Genomic DNA, 19,380 nt, shown 5'->3' on the forward strand with positions numbered 1-19,380 from the left:
TGGCTCATTCTTTTAGCACTCCACCACTTCCCTAAGATACTACTTATATCATTCAGGTGACCAACTGGAAACTATTGCGGGTCGACAATTTTATCGGAGAGTGTACGTTGAACTTTTTGGGTAAAAAGTTTGAAATTAACTCGATACCTATAGAACTAGGGAGCTCAAAACCTATTCTTCAGGAAGAAAATGTTTCCCCACAAATATGTACTGATTATCTTGAACTAAATAATTTCCGGTTAAGAACCGATATCCTTTCCCCCCTTTATCAATGACCTCCTGATCAATTACAAGGATTTCGGGTGTATTCCAAAATCGACCTCCATTCGGGTTATCAACAATTAAGGGTTAAGGGAGAAGATGTCTCCAAAACCTCTTTCCGAATTTGCTGCGATAGATATGAATTTCTTTAGTGTCGTTCAGTAGCTAAGGCTCTGTCCGTATTCATGGATCTTATGAATCGCGTATGTAAACTTATCTAGATAAATCCGTCATCTTATTCAAAGGTGAAGACTTAACCTATTCAATTCAAACGAAGAAGAAACCGAACAACGTCTATGTCCTACGCTCGAACTCTTGAGAAAAGAGCAACTCTATGCTGAATTCTCCAAGTGAGAATTTTGGTTAAACGAAGTCCAAATTCTAAACCATGTTGTTAGTGGTCAAGGTATTGAAGTAGATATCGCAAAAAAAAAAAAAAAAAATTCAAAGTCACGCGTAATCGGAAAACACTCACGACTCCGACTTGTATTCGTAAAGTCTTAGATCTCGCCGATTATTACCGAAGATTCATTCCCAACTTTCCCCGTATTACTCGACCTTTAACCTCGTTAACTCACTAAGGGAAAATTTAAACCTCTCTGTGTCCGAACCTTGAACGTGATTATTCACACCAACCTTACTAGCCAAATTCGAGTAGCACAATGGAATTCAAATATGAAAATATTTCTACGTGAATGCCTGAAAGGCATCCTCTCCAGACTCGAAATTCAAGGAAACTGAAATTCGTTATTTTGCTTGACGAATTGAAGTACTTTACTATGGACCCCATCAATCTTCTCACCACTACGTACCATGCTACATAACTCTGTTATTTCACTATTACCGTCTGATATTGCTGGAACCTAAAATAATACACAACCCAAGGATACCCCTTTCTTCTTTGACTTATCGTCCTTATGCTTCTGATATACGGCCAACTAATACTCAATTCCGAACTATACAACTACGTGTTATCTCATTCCCACTAAGTCTCAACATCTAGCCACAAGCTGCGCGATATGAGTACATCGAGGTAAAAAGTCATCCTATTCTAAATTCTTATTTCACTCCCATCTTTTTCGCTCATACTTCCGTATAAGGAAATCTTTTATCAAAATTCTCAATGGAGAGAGAGACTCTTCACGTATTACTAGTATTCGCCACGTGGGTGGGTAGCCTTGACAAACATTTTCGAGCCCTAATGATAGTGTTCCAAATGAACATATATTTAGTAGCAATATCGTTCCAATATGTAAAGTTTTTAAATGTAATTTCCTTATTTTTAGTTGTAATAGTTAAATAAATAAGTGCGAAGACGAAAGACGCAAATCGCTCGAAAATGAAGATTTAAAGACAAAAACGAAGATTTGAAAGACCAAAACGTCCAAAAAGCTCAAATGTACAAGATACAATTCAAAAGGTTCAATTTATTGATGAAGAACGTCTAAAAATGACAAGAGTACAAGTTACAAAACGCAAAGTACACGATATAAAATTGTACGAAAGGACGTTCGAAAATCCGGAACCAGGACATGAACCAACTCTCAACGCTCGACGCAACGGTGTAAAAATTACGAGTCAACTATGCACAAGAATAAAATATAATATTTAAATAAATCATAATAAGAATAATATTAAATAATAAAAAGTTGTTAATTGAGCATAGTTCAGGGGTCGTAAATGAAAATTCAATTTATAATTTGGCCTATAAAAGGAACGATCTATGTAACGATGAGGGGGAGGAAGAATTTTTTTCCGATCTTTTTTTTTATCAATCAAATATCTATATCAATTATCAATATCTATATTCTATATCTCTATCATAATGTTAACTTAATAAGATATAACAATAATCTTAATTTTAATTTTAAATTATGATAATAATAAGATTTATGATAGAGATCGTTTGAGTGTGTAAGTCGAAATTCTGTCCGTGTAACGCTACGCTATTTTTAATCATTGTAAGTTATGTTCAACCTTTTTACATTAATGTCTCGTAGCTAAGTCGTTATTATGCTTATTTAAAATGAAGTACTCATGATGTTGGGCTAATTACTAAAATTGGGTTATTGAACTTTGGACCATAATTAAGGTTTGGGCAAAAGACCGACACTTGTGGAAATTGGATTATTGACTATTAATAGATGGGGGGTATTGTCTAATTGAGTGACAACTCATTGGAGTCTGTCGAACCTATCTTCAAATTAATTAACCTAATAATTAATAATGATTATGGTTGTCCTATTTAGTGACGTTCATATGGAATCTGTTATAATCATTTAATTAATCAATTGGGTTGGGTAATTGATTATTCATTCTGATCAAGTGGATGAATTAATATTCATAAACTAATTAAAACAGGGGTGGATTACATACATTGATAACTGGTGTAATTGTTGACAGAAGTGATAACTGCGTCACAGTTTAAATCCTTAATCAGTTGGAATATTTGACTTCGGGTATAAGGGTAATTTGACGAGGATACTCGCACTTTATATTTATGACCGATGGACTATTATGGACAAAAACCAGATAGACGTATCAAATAAACCAGGACAAAGGACAATTAACCCATGGTAATAAATTAAAATCAACACGTCAAACATCATGATTACGGAAGTTTAAATAAGCATAATTCTTTTATTATATTTCTCATCGTATCTTTATTTACTGTCATTTTATTACTCGCAATTTTATTTACTGTCATTTTATTTATTGTCATTATTTTACGCACTTTAATTATCGTCATTTATCTTTACGCTTAAAATATAGAATCGACAAACCGGTCATTAAACGGTAAAACCCCCCTTTTATAATAATATTACTACTTATATAATTATATATATTTTGTATAAATATAGTTGTTAAAAATATAGTAAGTATCACCAGCTCCCTGTGGAACGAACCGGACTTACTAAAAACTACACTACTCTACGATTAGGTACACTGCCTATAGTGTTGTAGCAAGGTTTAGGTATATCCCATCCGTAAATTAATAAAACTTGTGTCATATTTTGTAGTATTTCCTAGTAAAAATAATAGTATTTCGTACCCTCACGCTACATCATCACCTAACTAACTTGTTCAAACATATCTTAAAGAATTCTATTCCAACACAGTGTACCATTGTCGACTATCTCGGATCACAATGCTCGTTTCACTTCTAGACTTACAAAAAGCCTCAGGACCACGTTTAAACATGGGTGCCGCGTATCCCCCACAAACCGACGAACAAAGCTAATGTATGATTTGAATCTTGGAAACCATAATTCGAGTTTGTATTATCAACTAAAGATTACTTGGGAAAAGTCCTTGCCTTTAACCGAATAATTTTACAACGATAGTTATCACACGAGTATTAATGCCGCACCTCTTCGAAACTTTATATGGCAGCAAATGTCATTCTCCTTTTCGTTAGGCCAAAGTGGGTGACAAGCAAATCACCGGATCCGAACTCATTCATGAAATAACCGTTAAGGTCGTTCAAGTCCTAGAAGGACTCAAGACAGCCCGTAGTCGCCAAAGGAGCTATGCCGATGTTAGACTTAAACCTCTCGAATTCCAAGTGAGTGACCGCGTAATATTGAAAAACCGCACCTTGGAAGGGTGTAGTCCATTTTGGGAAAACGAAGGTAGTTAAATCCGTGATATTGATCCTTTCGAAATCTTGGAGCGTACTGGACCCGCTACATACAGTTTAGATCTTCCGACTCAATTAGGTTTCCCGTCAATCCTACATTCCATGTATCAAACTTAGAGAAGTGTCCTGCGGAACAGGAACTTGATATTCTTTTAGATGAGCTTACTATTGATGACAAACTCCCCTTCATAGGAGAACAGGTTGAAATTATGGATCGTAAAACCAAACCTTAATGCAACGTAAAAACTAGACTATCCAGATTCGTTGGAATGCCAAAAGAGGACCAAATGAAAAGGAAGTACCTTCACTCATTCGTAAATTTGACGACACTAGGTCTCGAGGAGAAGACATCAACTACTACTTCCAACTAAATTTCGGGAAGAAATTTCTTTTAAGGTGTGGGTAATGTAACATCCCGCATTTTTCTGTTAAAATTATTTTAACGCTCGTCTTTTTATTTTAATAACATCTTTCGTATCTAGATTCGTACCCTCCGTTAGCTAATGTTCTTAATATTTTCGCTATTGGATTATAACATCTCCCGTTTACTCTCGTGTATTTTAAGATAATTCGTTTGGTTAACTCACGCACCCGCATCCGAACTCGAGGGACTAATTTCGTCATTTGATCCAAGATGTGAATAGTTGGACTAGTCAACATCCACCACCACCATTCATTTCATTCATCACCTTCCATCTTTCTCTACTACTTCCATTTTTACTCTCAAACACCCATTTCACTAAATCATCATCCATTTTGAATCTAGCAAGCATCAACTAAAACAAATTACATATTTGGAATCCTTGCATCTTCCTCTTCGAATCCATACCAACTTTATTGCATTTGGGTAACTTTCTAAAAACACTAGATTTTGTGTTCTTGATGTTTTTAACTTATAAAAGTGTTAATTGGTATCTATGGCTCAAGTCTAACATGAATATATGATTTGTATGCTTGTTCTTGTCATTTTGATGTAACTAGCTTAAACTTGAAATGGGTGTGCTTAATCTTGAGTTTTGGTTGATCATATGTTGTTAGATGTTAAAAGTGCATGTATTAAATGTGTTACTAGCATCACTAGCTTCAATTTGGTATGTAAGTTGACTTGGAAAAGCCTCATTAACATGATTAAGGATTTTATGATTTTTAGTTAGGGTTAGGTAGCCTTAAATGTGATCTTTGATGCATTAAAAGCCCTGCGATATTGTTTTAAGTGTTTAGTAGTATTGTATGCGTAATTACCTACAAAACGGCGTATTATATGTGTGTAGTAAGTTCCCGAATCATTTTATGCGTTTTACGAACTTGAAACCTTGATAACGAGCTTTAAATGATCAATCGACGAGAATTTGATTATTGTAAATGATGTTTTTGTTTGATGAAAAGTGCTTAGTTATATTCCTTGTTAAATTACCTTTCCAACGATATAAGATACGTTTTTTGAATGTTTACGGTTCCATAGTTATGGTTGTTTGAAGTTGGATTCGTGCATTAAGTGTTAAAACTGCCCAGAATTGCTGAACAGATACATGGAGCGGCACTCCAAACCTTGCTGTCCAAAAGTGCACTTTTTCGTTTAATTCTAACTATGCTACGCACCTCCGATTAACATGAAACTTGTTCTAACATGCTCATATATGATTATTAGACTTAGAAAAAATAGTTCGGGACCCGACCCGAATGTGTTGAATTTTTCGTTGACTTTGACTTGACCAAAGTTGACTTTTGCCGAAACTTAACCAAATACTTATGAAATCATTCTAACATGCTTTTATCTTTGTATCTTGCATGAAACTTGATAAGTTGACTCACATGCTATATTTATCGAGTCGTAACGAGCCATAGGACTAATTGAACAACTTTGACCCATCGTGTTTACCGTTATTGATACAACCTACTTGTTTAGGTCAAGACTATCAATTGTCCTTGCACACGTTTATTTTTGAAGTACTTTATTACTCGTGCACTCAAGGTGAGATCATAGTCCCACCTTTACTCTTTTAAATTTACATTTGGGATGAGAAAGCATAAAAGTTTCATTTTACAAAGTGAACACAAGTACGAAAACAAACATTCTACATACGAGTTAGAATAAAATCCTCAATTCGATTATCATTAGTTACACTTGCCGGGTGTAAGCGAGAACTTATGTTGTATGGCCATACGGGTTTGACAAACCCTCATTCGGACGGTTCGCTACCGTTATTGGATGAAATATATTTTCAAGAAATAGTGTATGTTCTAACACTATTTTGATGGGGTTCTATGGATGGAAAGTTAAGCATTGATAATTGGGTGCTCGTGATAATAAATTTTAGAATGGTTTACTATTATTTCAATGATATAATTCTTGTGGTTCATTTGTACTTACTTACTTACCTACTTACTTAAACCTATGATTTTACCAACGTTTTCGTTGACAGATTTCTATGTTTTTCTCAGGTCTCTGAACGATATGTGATACATGCTTTCGCTAATTATTTTGATACTTGCATTGGATGTCAAGTATATATATGCATACATGGAGCATCTTTAACTTTATTTTAAAATGTGTCGCATAGGTTTCATTTGTACTTATAACTTTGTAACGTAACTAATGGTTGAACTATTCTTGTAAACTTTGAAACAATCTTTACATTTGAAATGAATGCGACATATTTTTTAGTCAAACGTTATCTTAAAGACTTATGACCACGTAACGGTACCTAAGTAGACGGCGCCGTCAATGACGATTTTGTTGGGTCGCTACACCAGCCAGGCCAGATTCTAGTATAAATAGGCTCATTTGTGTCCATTTCAAAAGACACTTCACTCTCCACTCTTCAATTCACTCTCAAATTTAAGTTAGTTTTCTACTTTAGTTCGAGAATAGTCTTTCGAGGCCTTCTTATCTCCGAGCGGGAAATTAAGTACCCGGAGGTGAACGCCGATGATTGTACTAAGACATTGTCTAGAGTCGGAGCTGTCAAGCATTTGTAACGGTCCACAACATTTGTATACGGTGAACACTTTCCTTAATTTAATGATATATTTGGTAATATTAAATTAATGTATGCATTTGTCTATCCGTTATAATTGCACTGTTTGTGAATATTCATCTGTAACTTATATTGTTGTTATGCTGAAACCTTGACGGTATAGAGGTCTAATTCACGGACCACCCTTTCCAATTACCCACGTGGCTATAACCTAGTGTTAGGAACTGATCTATCCTAGGATACATGGTAAGTAGTTATGTGTGCTTAACGTCACAATAGGGTTTAGTACCTACGTATAGATAAGGTAACTATCTATCAGAGATGAGATGCCCACCTTAAGATTGTGATTAGGTTAGTACTATAGGATTCTTAAGAATACTGGTCTAGTCAAAAGCATGATTCGTGTCAGAAGCAGTGTTCTAGTGATGCTGTCTAATGATCCGATGTTGAGTAATTGATTGCAAAGGAGAGATGTGTAATCCAATTAGCAGTACCCTAGAATATCTAAGATTGCACATCTGTTAATGTTAAAGCATAACTAAAATATTAAGTGGTAGATTTGTATAGTAGTAATACCAACTAGGATTAAGAAAAGTCGGGACCTTTCTTAGGTATATCACTCTATTCATGAACCTAGGACTCCGTCTAAGATAGGCCGCTTCAATCTTTTAGATTAGCGTTGGGAGTAGGATATGTTGTACCGACTTGAATCTTCAACGCCTAGTCTCTTAGTGACAAATCAATTAGGTTACCTCCTCTTGATTAAGGTCTAGTGCTCATTCTAGGAAGTAGAACTCTATAGGTAGTCTCGCTACAGCCCTAAATATTACATTCAATCCTTTACTTTACCTGTCATTTATCATACTTTTAGTATATCTATCCATAGTTTATTAAAAACACCTTACTTGCTATATGGTTATCTTTAGACGTACTACGGTCCCATTGTTGAGTCCCCAAAATAACTAAGGATTTAATTATGACAAAACTGTAATTTATTTGCACTAAAATGTTAAGTGCAGCCAGTACAAGTTTGTTTATGTATAGACAGTAAATATTGCTATGTCAAGTGTTCAGTATGCTACCTAGTCTACCAGCACAAGGTAGAGCGTATTCTTCGAATCAGTACAAGATGAGTACCCAGAAATTCAAGAATATCAAGTGACTCAGCATAAGAAGAACCAGTAAACCTGGTAAGCAGCATACAACACAATACATCCATGCTCCATTACAAGCATGGTGGTTTTCTGAGTGGTCTACATCAATTGTACTATTAAACAGAAGTCAAAGACAAAGTTGAACAGGAAAGGACACGCGTCGGTGGCTGACAAGTAACCTTACAAGATCACGTGGGAATGCAAAAGTTTAACGCATGTGCAGCCATGTGCTATACTTTTTCAATGCCTAGGGAACACAACATTCTATTTGTATAAACGAATAGTGGTGCCAAACCAAATTGGGGTGTTCCTGCAAATAGCTACCAAAGAGGAAAGAGGAGAGTACGTTCTCTGATGCAGTTGTCCCCACAAGTACAGACATCCTATATACTAGTGGACAATAGAACCATTACACGGTTAATGGGATTACTATAAATTGTTGTATCCACTATTGTAACAACTAGTGGTGTGGGTTTTATTATTTAGTGTTCAAAACGTGTAATAGCTTTAAGTTTATCCTCATAGCTATACTTAGGTAAATCTGTATCAACCAACAACATTCTGCCAAGGATAGTTGTAATTCTTTGTGATTTAATCAATAAAGAATAACAGTTGAAAAATTACCTTTGACTCTATTTAAGTTACATGCTTGAATACTAAACTGTGTTTAATTGGTTAGTTAATTAAAAAAAATTGTATTCACCCCCCTACAAATACTCCCGTTGTTAATCAAGGGACCAACAACTGGTATCAAAGCTTCAGTCTTGATAATTTAATATCTTAGATCTGAATTCTCTCATGGCTGCATATTCAAATATAACTTACCTTGAAAATGGCTCATCCAATAGACCACCCAAATTTGATGAAGATGAGTATGAAACTTGGAAGGCAAGGTTCATGCTTCGCCAAGAGTCTATTGACCCACTCATGCCTGGTATTGCCACAGATGGTCCATTTATCCCAACTGAGACTATTGGTAGTATTCCAGCTACTGCTAACACTCCTGCCATTCCTGGCAGAGAGGTTATTCTAACTCCAGCAAAATGGGATGCTGAGGATAAATGTCTTGTTGGACTTGACCCTAATATCAGAACACTGTTAGCTATAACATTACCTAACCACTTGTTCAAACTGATTAAGGGAAAACTGAATGCTAAGCTTATGTTTGACTATCTAGATGTTACTTATGAAGGCATGGATGAGGTTAGGCAGAACAAGATTATTTCTTTGAAAAGGGAGTATGAAATGTTGTTTGCCTATAAGAATGATGTAGTGACCCGAACTTTTCCATGTTTATATATATTAATTGAGATTGATATTTACATGATTAAATGTTTCCAACATGTTAAGCAATCAAACTTGTTAAGACTTGATTAATTGAAATATGTTTCATATAGAAAATTGACCACCCAAGTTGACCGGTGATTCACGAACGTTAAAACTTGTAAAAACTATACGATGACATATATATGGTTTTATATATAGTTAACATGTTTTTATTATAAGTATGTATCTCATTAGGTATTTTAACAATGAGTTATATACATAAAAATCAGACTATTAATTTAAGAAACTCGAAAACGATATATATAACGATTATCGTTATAACAACGTCTTACTAGGTACATATGAATCATATTAAGATATTGATACACTTGGTTAATTATGTTAAATGATAAGTAAATATATTATTAAGTGTATTAACAATGAAATACATATGTAAAAATAAGACTACTAACTTAATGATTTCGAAACGAGACATATATGTAACGATTATCGTTGTAACGACATTTAACTGTATATACATCATACTGAGATATATTATATATCATAATATCATGATAATATAACAATTTAACATCTCATTTGTTATAATAAACAATGGGTTAACAACATTCAACAAGATCGTTAACCTAAAGGTTTCAAAACAACATTTACATGTAACGACTAACGATGACTTAACGACTCAGTTAAAATGTATATACATGTAGTGTTTTAATATGTATTCATACACTTTTGAAAGACTTCAAGACACTTATCAAAATACTTCTACTTAACAAAAATGCTTACAATTACATCCTCGTTCAGTTTCATCAACAATTCTACTCGTATGCACCCGTATTCGTACTCGTACAATACACAGCTTTTAGATGTATGTACTATTGGTATATACACTCCAATGATCAGCTCTTAGAAGCCCATGTGAGTCACCTAACACATGTGGGAACCATCATTTGGCAACTAGCATGAAATATCTCATAAAATTACAAAAATATGAGTAATCATTCATGACTTATTTACATGAAAACAAAATTACATATCCTTTATATCTAATCCATACACCAACGACCAAAAACACCTACAAACACTTTCATTCTTCAATTTTCTTCATCTAATTGATCTCTCTCAAGTTCTATCTTCAAGTTCTAAGTGTTCTTCATATATTTTACAAGTTCTAGTTACAAAAAATCAAGAATACTTTCAAGTTTGCTAGCTCACTTCCAATCTTGTAAGGTGATCATCCAACCTCAAGAAATCTTTGTTTCTTACAGTAGGTTATCATTCTAATACAAGGTAATAATCATATTCAAACTTTGCCTCAATTTCTATAACTATAACAATCTTATTTCAAGTGATGATCTTACTTGAACTTGTTTTCTTGTCATGATTCTGCTTCAAGAACTTCGAGCCATCCAAGGATCCGTTGAAGCTAGATCCATTTTTCTCTTTTCCAGTAGGTTTATCCAAGGAACTTAAGGTAGTAATGATGTTCATAACATCGTTCGATTCATACATATAAAGCTATCTTATTCGAAGGTTTAAACTTGTAATCACTAGAACATAGTTTAGTTAATTCTAAACTTGTTCGCAAACAAAAGTTAATCCTTCTAACTTGACTTTTAAAATCAACTAAACACATGTTCTATATCTATATGATATGCTAACTTAATGATTTAAAACCTGGAAACACGAAAAACACCGTAAAACCGGATTTACGCCGTCGTAGTAACACCGCGGGCTGTTTTGGGTTAGTTAATTAAAAAGTATGATAAACTTTGATTTAAAAGTTGTTATTCTGAGAAAATGATTTTTATTATGAACATGAAACTATATCCAAAAATTATGGTTAAACTCAAAGTGGAAGTATGTTTTCTAAAATGGTCATCTAGACGTCGTTCTTTCAACTGAAATGACTACCTTTACAAAAACGACTTGTAACTTATTTTTCTGACTATAAACGTATACTTTTATGTTTAGATTCATAAAATAGAGTTTAATATGAAACCATAGCAATTTGATTCACTCAAAACGGATTTAAAATGAAGAAGTTATGGGTAAAACAAGATTGGATAATTTTTCTCATTTTAGCTACGTGAAAATTGGTAACAAATCTATTCCAACCATAACTTAATCAACTTGTATTGTATATTATGTAATCTTGAGATACCATAGACACGTATACAATGTTTCGACCTATCATGTCGACACATCTATTTATATTTCGGAACAACCATAGACACTCTATATGTGAATGTTGGAGTTAGCTATACAGGGTTGAGGTTGATTCCAAAATATATATAGTTTGAGTTGTGATCAATACTGAGATACGTATACACTGGGTCATGGATTGATTCAAGATATTATTTATCGATTTATTTCTGTACATCTAACTGTGGACAACTAGTTGTAGGTTACTAACGAGGACAGCTGACTTAATAAACTTAAAACATCAAAATATATTAAAAGTGTTGTAAATATATTTTGAACATACTTTGATATATATGTATATATTGTTATAGGTTCGTGAATCAACCAGTGGCCAAGTCTTACTTCCCGACGAAGTAAAAATCTGTGAAAGTGAGTTATAGTCCCACTTTTAAAATCTAATATTTTTGGGATGAGAATACATGCAGGTTTTATAAATGATTTACAAAATAGACACAAGTACGTGAAACTACATTCTATGGTTGAATTATCGAAATCGAATATGCCCCTTTTTATTAAGTCTGGTAATCTAAGAATTAGGGAACAGACACCCTAATTGACGCGAATCCTAAAGATAGATCTATTTGGCCTAACAAACCCCATCCAAAGTACCGGATGCTTTAGTACTTCGAAATTTATATCATATCCGAAGGGTGTCCCGGAATGATGGGGATATTCTTATATATGCATCTTGTTAATGTCGGTTACCAGGTGTTCACCATATGAATGATTTTTATCTCTATGTATGGGATGTGTATTGAAATATGAAATCTTGTGGTCTATTATTATGATTTGATATATATAGGTTAAACCTATAAGTCACCAACATTTTTGTTGACGTTTTAAGCATGTTTATTCTCAGGTGATTATTAAGAGCTTCCGCTGTCGCATACTTAAATAAGGACGAGATTTGGAGTCCATGCTTGTATGATATTGTGTAAAAACTGCATTCAAGAAACTTATTTTGTTGTAACATATTTGTATTGTAAACCATTATGTAATGGTCGTGTGTAAACAGAATATTTTAGATTATCATTATTTGATAATCTACGTAAAGCTTTTTAAACCTTTATTGATGAAATAAAGGTTATGGTTTGTTTTAAAATGAATACAGTCTTTGAAAAACGTCTCATATAGAGGTCAAAACCTCGCAACGAAATCAATTAATATGGAACGTTTTTAATCAATAAGAACGGGACATTTCAGTTGGTATCAGAGCGTTGGTCTTAGAGGAACAGAATTTTTCATTAGTGTGTCTTATCGAGTTTGTTAGGATGCATTATTGAGTCTGGACTTCGACCGTGTTTACTTGAAAAATGATTGCTTAACAAATTTTGTTGGAAACTATATATTTTTAACATGTGAATATTATGTGATATATTAATCTCTTAACGCGTTTGATATTATGTGATAGATGTCTACCTCTAGAACAAGTCCCATTGACTCACCTAATAATAATGAAGAGTCAAATGTAAATTGGAATGATTCGTGGACTGATTCACAAGTTCCCGAAGAGGAACCGGAAGAAGAGTCGGAACCGGAAGAAGAATCGGAACCGGAAGAAGAATCGGAACCGGATGAAGAAGTAGAACCGGTGGGGGGAAATAATAAAACGGTTAAGTAAAAGAAAATCATCAACCAACCGATCAAGGTTAATTATGGTCAATGGTGTTTCCGCCAAGGAAGCAAAATATTGGGAGGATTACCAATTCTCCGATGAATCGGATTCCGACGAGAATTCCGATGATGTTATAGTAATTACCCCAACTGAATTTAAAAAGGCAAAAGAAAATAATAAGGGAAAGGTCATAAAAATAGAGAAATCTAATTCCAACCCCGATGAACTTTATATGTATCGTCAACCCCCGAAGTCCTTAAGTTGTAACAATGACCCGGGAACCTCTAAACCACCAGGTTTTTCTAAACCAATGTGGACAACGACGGCTCGTATTAGGGGAACATCATATATCCCTAGAAACTTGGCAAAACGAACCAAAACCGAACAAGAAGAAATGAGCTAGTCGGAATAAGATAGTTATATTCGTGTGGTGTAATATATGTAATATAGTGTGCTTATGCTTTATGATATATGTAAAAATTGCTTGTATTAATAAGTATTTTTTTTTATGAATCTAACTCTTGTCTATTTTACAGTATAAAAACACAAAATGGATAGACAACCCAATATTTTAAGAGACCTACCCGGAGACATGATTGATGAAATCTTGTCTAGAGTCGGTCAGAATTCTTCGGCACAACTATTTAAGGCGGGATCAGTTTGTAAGACATTCGAAGAACGTTCCAAGAATGCCTTGGTTTATAAAAGGCTTTCGTTCGAAAGATGGGGGATATCACATTGGGAAATCCATAAGTTACGATGTGTTTACTTTGACGCATATATTGCGGGGAACCCAAATGCTATTTTACACAATGGGTTAAGAAATTATTTTGACTCAATATATCTGAATATTGGACTTCGTGATTTAGAAAAAGCAGCTAACATGCAACATAAAGAAGCATGTTATGCTTACGGATTAGTAATGTTCGCTTCTCACCAAAGTGAGAACAAGAACATCGGGCTACAACTATTAAACAAAACGTTTCCACAAGTGACGGAGTCGGTAATTGGGGTAAGAAATGAGGTTTTTAGATTATTACGGGACTGTTGGACATTACGTAACCCTCGTGCCTTTGATGACGTTACAACACGATGTCTTATCAACGGCCATAACGGTTATGTTCCACAAGACCAAGGATGGGAAGTAATCCTAGTAAAACCAGAATGCATTGACTTATTTCTGGACGTATGAATTACGTGTCTTTATTGCCTTTGCTGAACGACTTGTGTACTAGCTAGAATTATCTTCACAACCATCTTGTATCAAATTTATTGTGTGCTATATTTCATGCTATATGTAAAATAAGCGGTGTTGTAAGTTTGTAAAATATTGTGTAAAAGTTTGAACGCGAAATATTATTATAATCAGTTTTTCATATAGAATTGTAGTAGTTGAATTGTATATTAGCTACTAAGTATGAACTTAACGGGTAGGTACTACCCGAATTTAAACTTATAAAACGCTAATATGAAGAAAAAGCTTTTATAAATGAGTTCATATTATGCTACAAAATACTATTGACTACTCTTAATATTCTGTATGATTAACTTGTTCCATTTGACTATTTTGAAGGAAATGGCACCGACTACTCGACACACCGTGAATATGAATGAAGAGGAATTCCGTACTTTTCTAGCTTCAAACATAGCCGCAGTACAGGCTGCGCTACATACCAACAATAACCTTGGATCTAGCAGTACAGGAAATCGTGTAGGATGCACCTACAAAGAATTCACTGCCTGCAAACCTTTGGAATTTGATGGAACCGAAGGACCGATCGGATTGAAACGATGGACCGAGAAGGTCGAATCGGTGTTTGCCATAAGTAAGTGTACTGAAGAGGACAAAGTGAAGTACGCTACGCATACCTTCACAGGTTCTGCATTAACATGGTGGAATACCTATCTAGAGCAAGTGGGACAAGACGATGCGTACGCACTACCGTGGTCAGCATTCAAGCACTTGATGAACGAGAAGTACCGTCCCAGAACCGAGGTCAATAAGCTCAAGACAGAACTTAGAGGGTTACGAACCCAAGGATTTGATATTACCACGTACGAAAGACGATTCACAGAATTATGCCTATTGTGTCCGGGAGCGTTCGAAGATGAGGAAGAGAAGATCGACGCAACAGGCATGTAGAATGGCTCACAAACTAGTGAACCAGATTGAAGAAAGAATTAAAGAACAGACTGCTGAAGAGGCCAATGTGAAGCAAGTCAAAAGAAAGTGGGAGGAAAACGGTGATAAGAATCACCAATACAACAACAACAGTAATTACAACAATAATCGCAACAATTATCCCAACAATCGCAACATCAATCGCAACTACAACAAATGGCCCAACAACAACAACAACAACAACAACAACAACAACAACAACAACAGCAACTACAACAATCATCCCAATAACAATAACAACCTCAACAACAACAACAATCAGAAGCAGCTATGCCAAAGGTGTGAAAAGTATCACTCGGGGTTCTGCACCAAATTTTGCAACAAGTGTAAAAGAAATGGTCATAGCGCGGCAAAGTGTGAGGTCTACGGACCAGGGGTTAATAGAACGAAAGGAACAAATGGTGTCAGAACGAATAATGGCGGAGCAAGTAGTGTCGGAGCAAGTTATGCCAATGTAGTTTGTTATAAATGTGGAAAACCGGGCCACATTATTAGAAATTGCCCGAACCAGGAGAACACGAATGGACAAGGCCGCGGAAGAGTTTTCAATATTAATGCGTCAGAGGCACAGGAAGACCCGGAGCTTGTTACGGGTACGTTTCTTATTGATAATAAATCTGCTTACGTTTTATTTGATTCGGGTGCGGATAGAAGCTATATGAGTAGAGATTTTTGTGCTAAATTAAGTTGTCCATTGACGCCTTTGGATAGTAAATTTTTACTCCAATTAGCAAATGGTAAATTAATTTCAGCAGATAATATATGTCGGAATCGAGAAATTAAACTGGTTAGCGAAACATTTAAGATTGATTTGATACCAGTAGAGTTAGGGAGTTTTGATGTGATAATCGGTATGGACTGGTTAAAAGAAGTGAAAGCAGAGATCGTTTGTTACAAAAATGCAATTCGCATTATACGAGAAAAAGGAAAACCCTTAATGGTGTACGGAGAAAAGGGCAACACGAAGCTACATCTTATTAGTAATTTGAAGGCACAAAAACTAATAAGAAAAGGTTGCTATGCTGTTCTAGCACACATCGAGAAAGTACAAACTGAAGAAAAGAGCATCAATGATGTTCCCGTCGCAAAAGAATTTCCCGATGTATTTCTGAAAGAATTACCGGGATTACCCCCACATCGATCCGTTGAATTTCAAATAGATCTTGTACCAGGAGCTGCACCAATAGCTCGTGCTCCTTACAGACTCGCACCCAACGAGATGAAAGAACTGCAAAGCCAATTACAAGAACTTTTAGAGCGTGGTTTCATTCGACCAAGCACATCACCGTGGGGAGCTCCTGTTTTGTTTGTCAAGAAGAAAGATGGTACATTCAGGTTGTGTATCGAATACCGAGAGTTGAACAAACTTACCATCAAGAACCGCTACCCACTACCGAGAATCGACGACTTATTTGATCAACTACAAGGCTCGTCTGTTTATTCAAAGATTGACTTACGTTCCGAGTATCATCAAATGCGGGTGAAAGAAGATGATATTCCAAAGACTGCTTTCAGAACACGTTACGGTCATTACGAGTTTATGGTCATGCTGTTTGGTTTAACTAATGCACCAGCTGTGTTCATGGACCTTATGAACCGAGTGTGTGGACCATACCTTGACAAGTTTGTCATTGTTTTCATTGATGACATACTTATTTACTCAAAGAATGACCAAGAACACGGTGAACATTTGAGAAAGGTGTTAGAAGTATTGAGGAAGGAAGAATTGTACGCTAAGTTTTCAAAGTGTGCATTTTGGTTGGAAGAAGTTCAATTCCTCGGTCACATAGTGAACAAAGAAAGTATTAAGGTGGATCCGGCAAAGATAGAAACTGTTGAAAAGTGGGAAACCCCGAAAACTCCGAAACACATACGCCAATTTTTAGGACTAGCTGGTTACTACAGAAGGTTCATCCAAGACTTTTCCAGAATAGCAAAACCCTTGACTGCATTAACGCATAAAGGGAAGAAATTTGAATGGAAGGATGAACAAGAGAAAGCGTTTCAGTTATTGAATAAAAAGCTAACTACGGCACCTATATTGTCATTGCCTAAAGGGAATGATGATTTTGTGATTTATTGTGACGCATCAAAGTAAGGTCTCGGTTGTGTATTAATGCAACGAATGAAGGTGATTGCTTATGCCTCTAGACAATTGAAGATTCACGAGCAAAATTATACGACGCATGATTTGGAATTAGGCGCGGCTGTTTTTGCATTAAAGACTTGGAGGCACTACTTATATGGGGTCAAAAGTATTATATATACCAACCACAAAAGTCTTCAACACATATTTAATCAGAAACAACTGAATATGAGGCAGCGTAGGTGGATTGAATTGTTGAATGATTACGACTTTGAGATTCGTTACCACCCGGGGAAGGCAAATGTGGTAGCCGATGCCTTGAGCAGGAAGGACAGAGAACCCATTCTAGTAAAATCTATGAATATAATGATTCATAATAACCTTACTACACAAATAAAGGAGGCGCAACAAGGAGTTTTAAAAGAGGGAAATTTAAAGGATGAAATACCCAAAGGATCGGAGAAGCATCTTAATATTCGGAAAGACGGAACCCGATATAGGGCTGAAAGGATTTGGGTACCAAAATTTGGAGATATGAGAGAAATGGTACTTAGAGAAGCTCATAAAACCAGATACTCAATACATCCTGGAACGGGGAAGATGACAAGGATCTCAAGAAATATTTTTGGTGGCCGGGTATGAAAGCCGATGTTGCTAAATACGTAGGAGAATGTTTGACCTGTTCTAAGGTCAAAGCTGAGCATCAGAAACCATCAGGTCTACTTCAACAACCCGAAATCCCGGAATGGAAATGGGAAAACATTACCATGGATTTCATCACTAAATTGCCAAGGACTGCAAGTAGTTTTGATACTATTTGGGTAATAGTTGATCGTCTCACCAAATCAGCACACTTCCTGCCAATAAGAGAAGATGACAAGATGGAGAAGTTAGCACGACTGTATTTGAAGGAAGTCGTCTCCAGACATGGAATACCAATCTCTATTATCTCTGATAGGGATGGCAGATTTATTTCAAGATTCTGGCAGACATTACAGCAAGCATTAGGAACTCGTCTAGACATGAGTCCAGCCTATCATCCACAAACTGATGGGCAGAGCGAAAGGACGATACAAACGCTTGAAGACATGCTACGAGCATGTGTTATTGATTTCGGAAACAGTTGGGATCGACATCTACCGTTAGCATAATTTTCCTACAACAACAGCTACCATTCAAGCATTGAGATGGCGCCGTTTGAAGCACTTTATGGTAGAAAGTGCAGGTCTCCGATTTGTTGGAGTGAAGTGGGGGATAGACAGATTACGGGTCCGGAGATTATACAAGAAACTACCGAGAAGATCATCCAAATTCAACAACGGTTGAAAACCGCCCAAAGTCGACAAAAGAGCTACGCTGACATTAAAAGAAAAGATATAGAATTTGAAATTGGAGAGATGGTCATGCTTAAAGTTGCACCTTGGAAAGGCGTTGTTCGATTTGGTAAACGAGGGAAATTAAATCCAAGGTATATTGGACCATTCAAGATTATTGATCGTGTCGGACCAGTAGCTTACCGACTTGAGCTACCTCAACAACTCGCGGCTGTACATAACACTTTTCACGTCTCGAATTTGAAGAAATGTTTTGCTAAAGAAGATCTCACTATTCTGTTAGATGAAATCTAAATCAACGAAAAACTTCAATTCATCGAAGAACCCGTCGAAATAATGGATCGTGAGGTTAAAAGACTTAAGCAAAACAAAATACCAGTTGTTAAGGTGTGATGGAATGCTCGTAGAGGACCCGAGTTCACCTGGGAGCGTGAAGATCAGATGAAGAAGAAATACCCGCATCTATTTCCAGAAGATTCGTCAACACCTTCAACAGCTTAAAACTTCGGGACGAAATTTATTTAACGGGTAGGTACTGTAGTGACCCGAACCTTTCCATGTTTATATATATTAATTGAGATTGATATTTACATGATTAAATGTTTCCAACATGTTAAGCAATCAAACTTGTTAAGACTTGA

This window comes from Rutidosis leptorrhynchoides, chromosome 2 (assembly GCF_046630445.1).
Source record: "Rutidosis leptorrhynchoides isolate AG116_Rl617_1_P2 chromosome 2, CSIRO_AGI_Rlap_v1, whole genome shotgun sequence".
Lineage (NCBI taxonomy): Eukaryota > Viridiplantae > Streptophyta > Magnoliopsida > Asterales > Asteraceae > Rutidosis > Rutidosis leptorrhynchoides.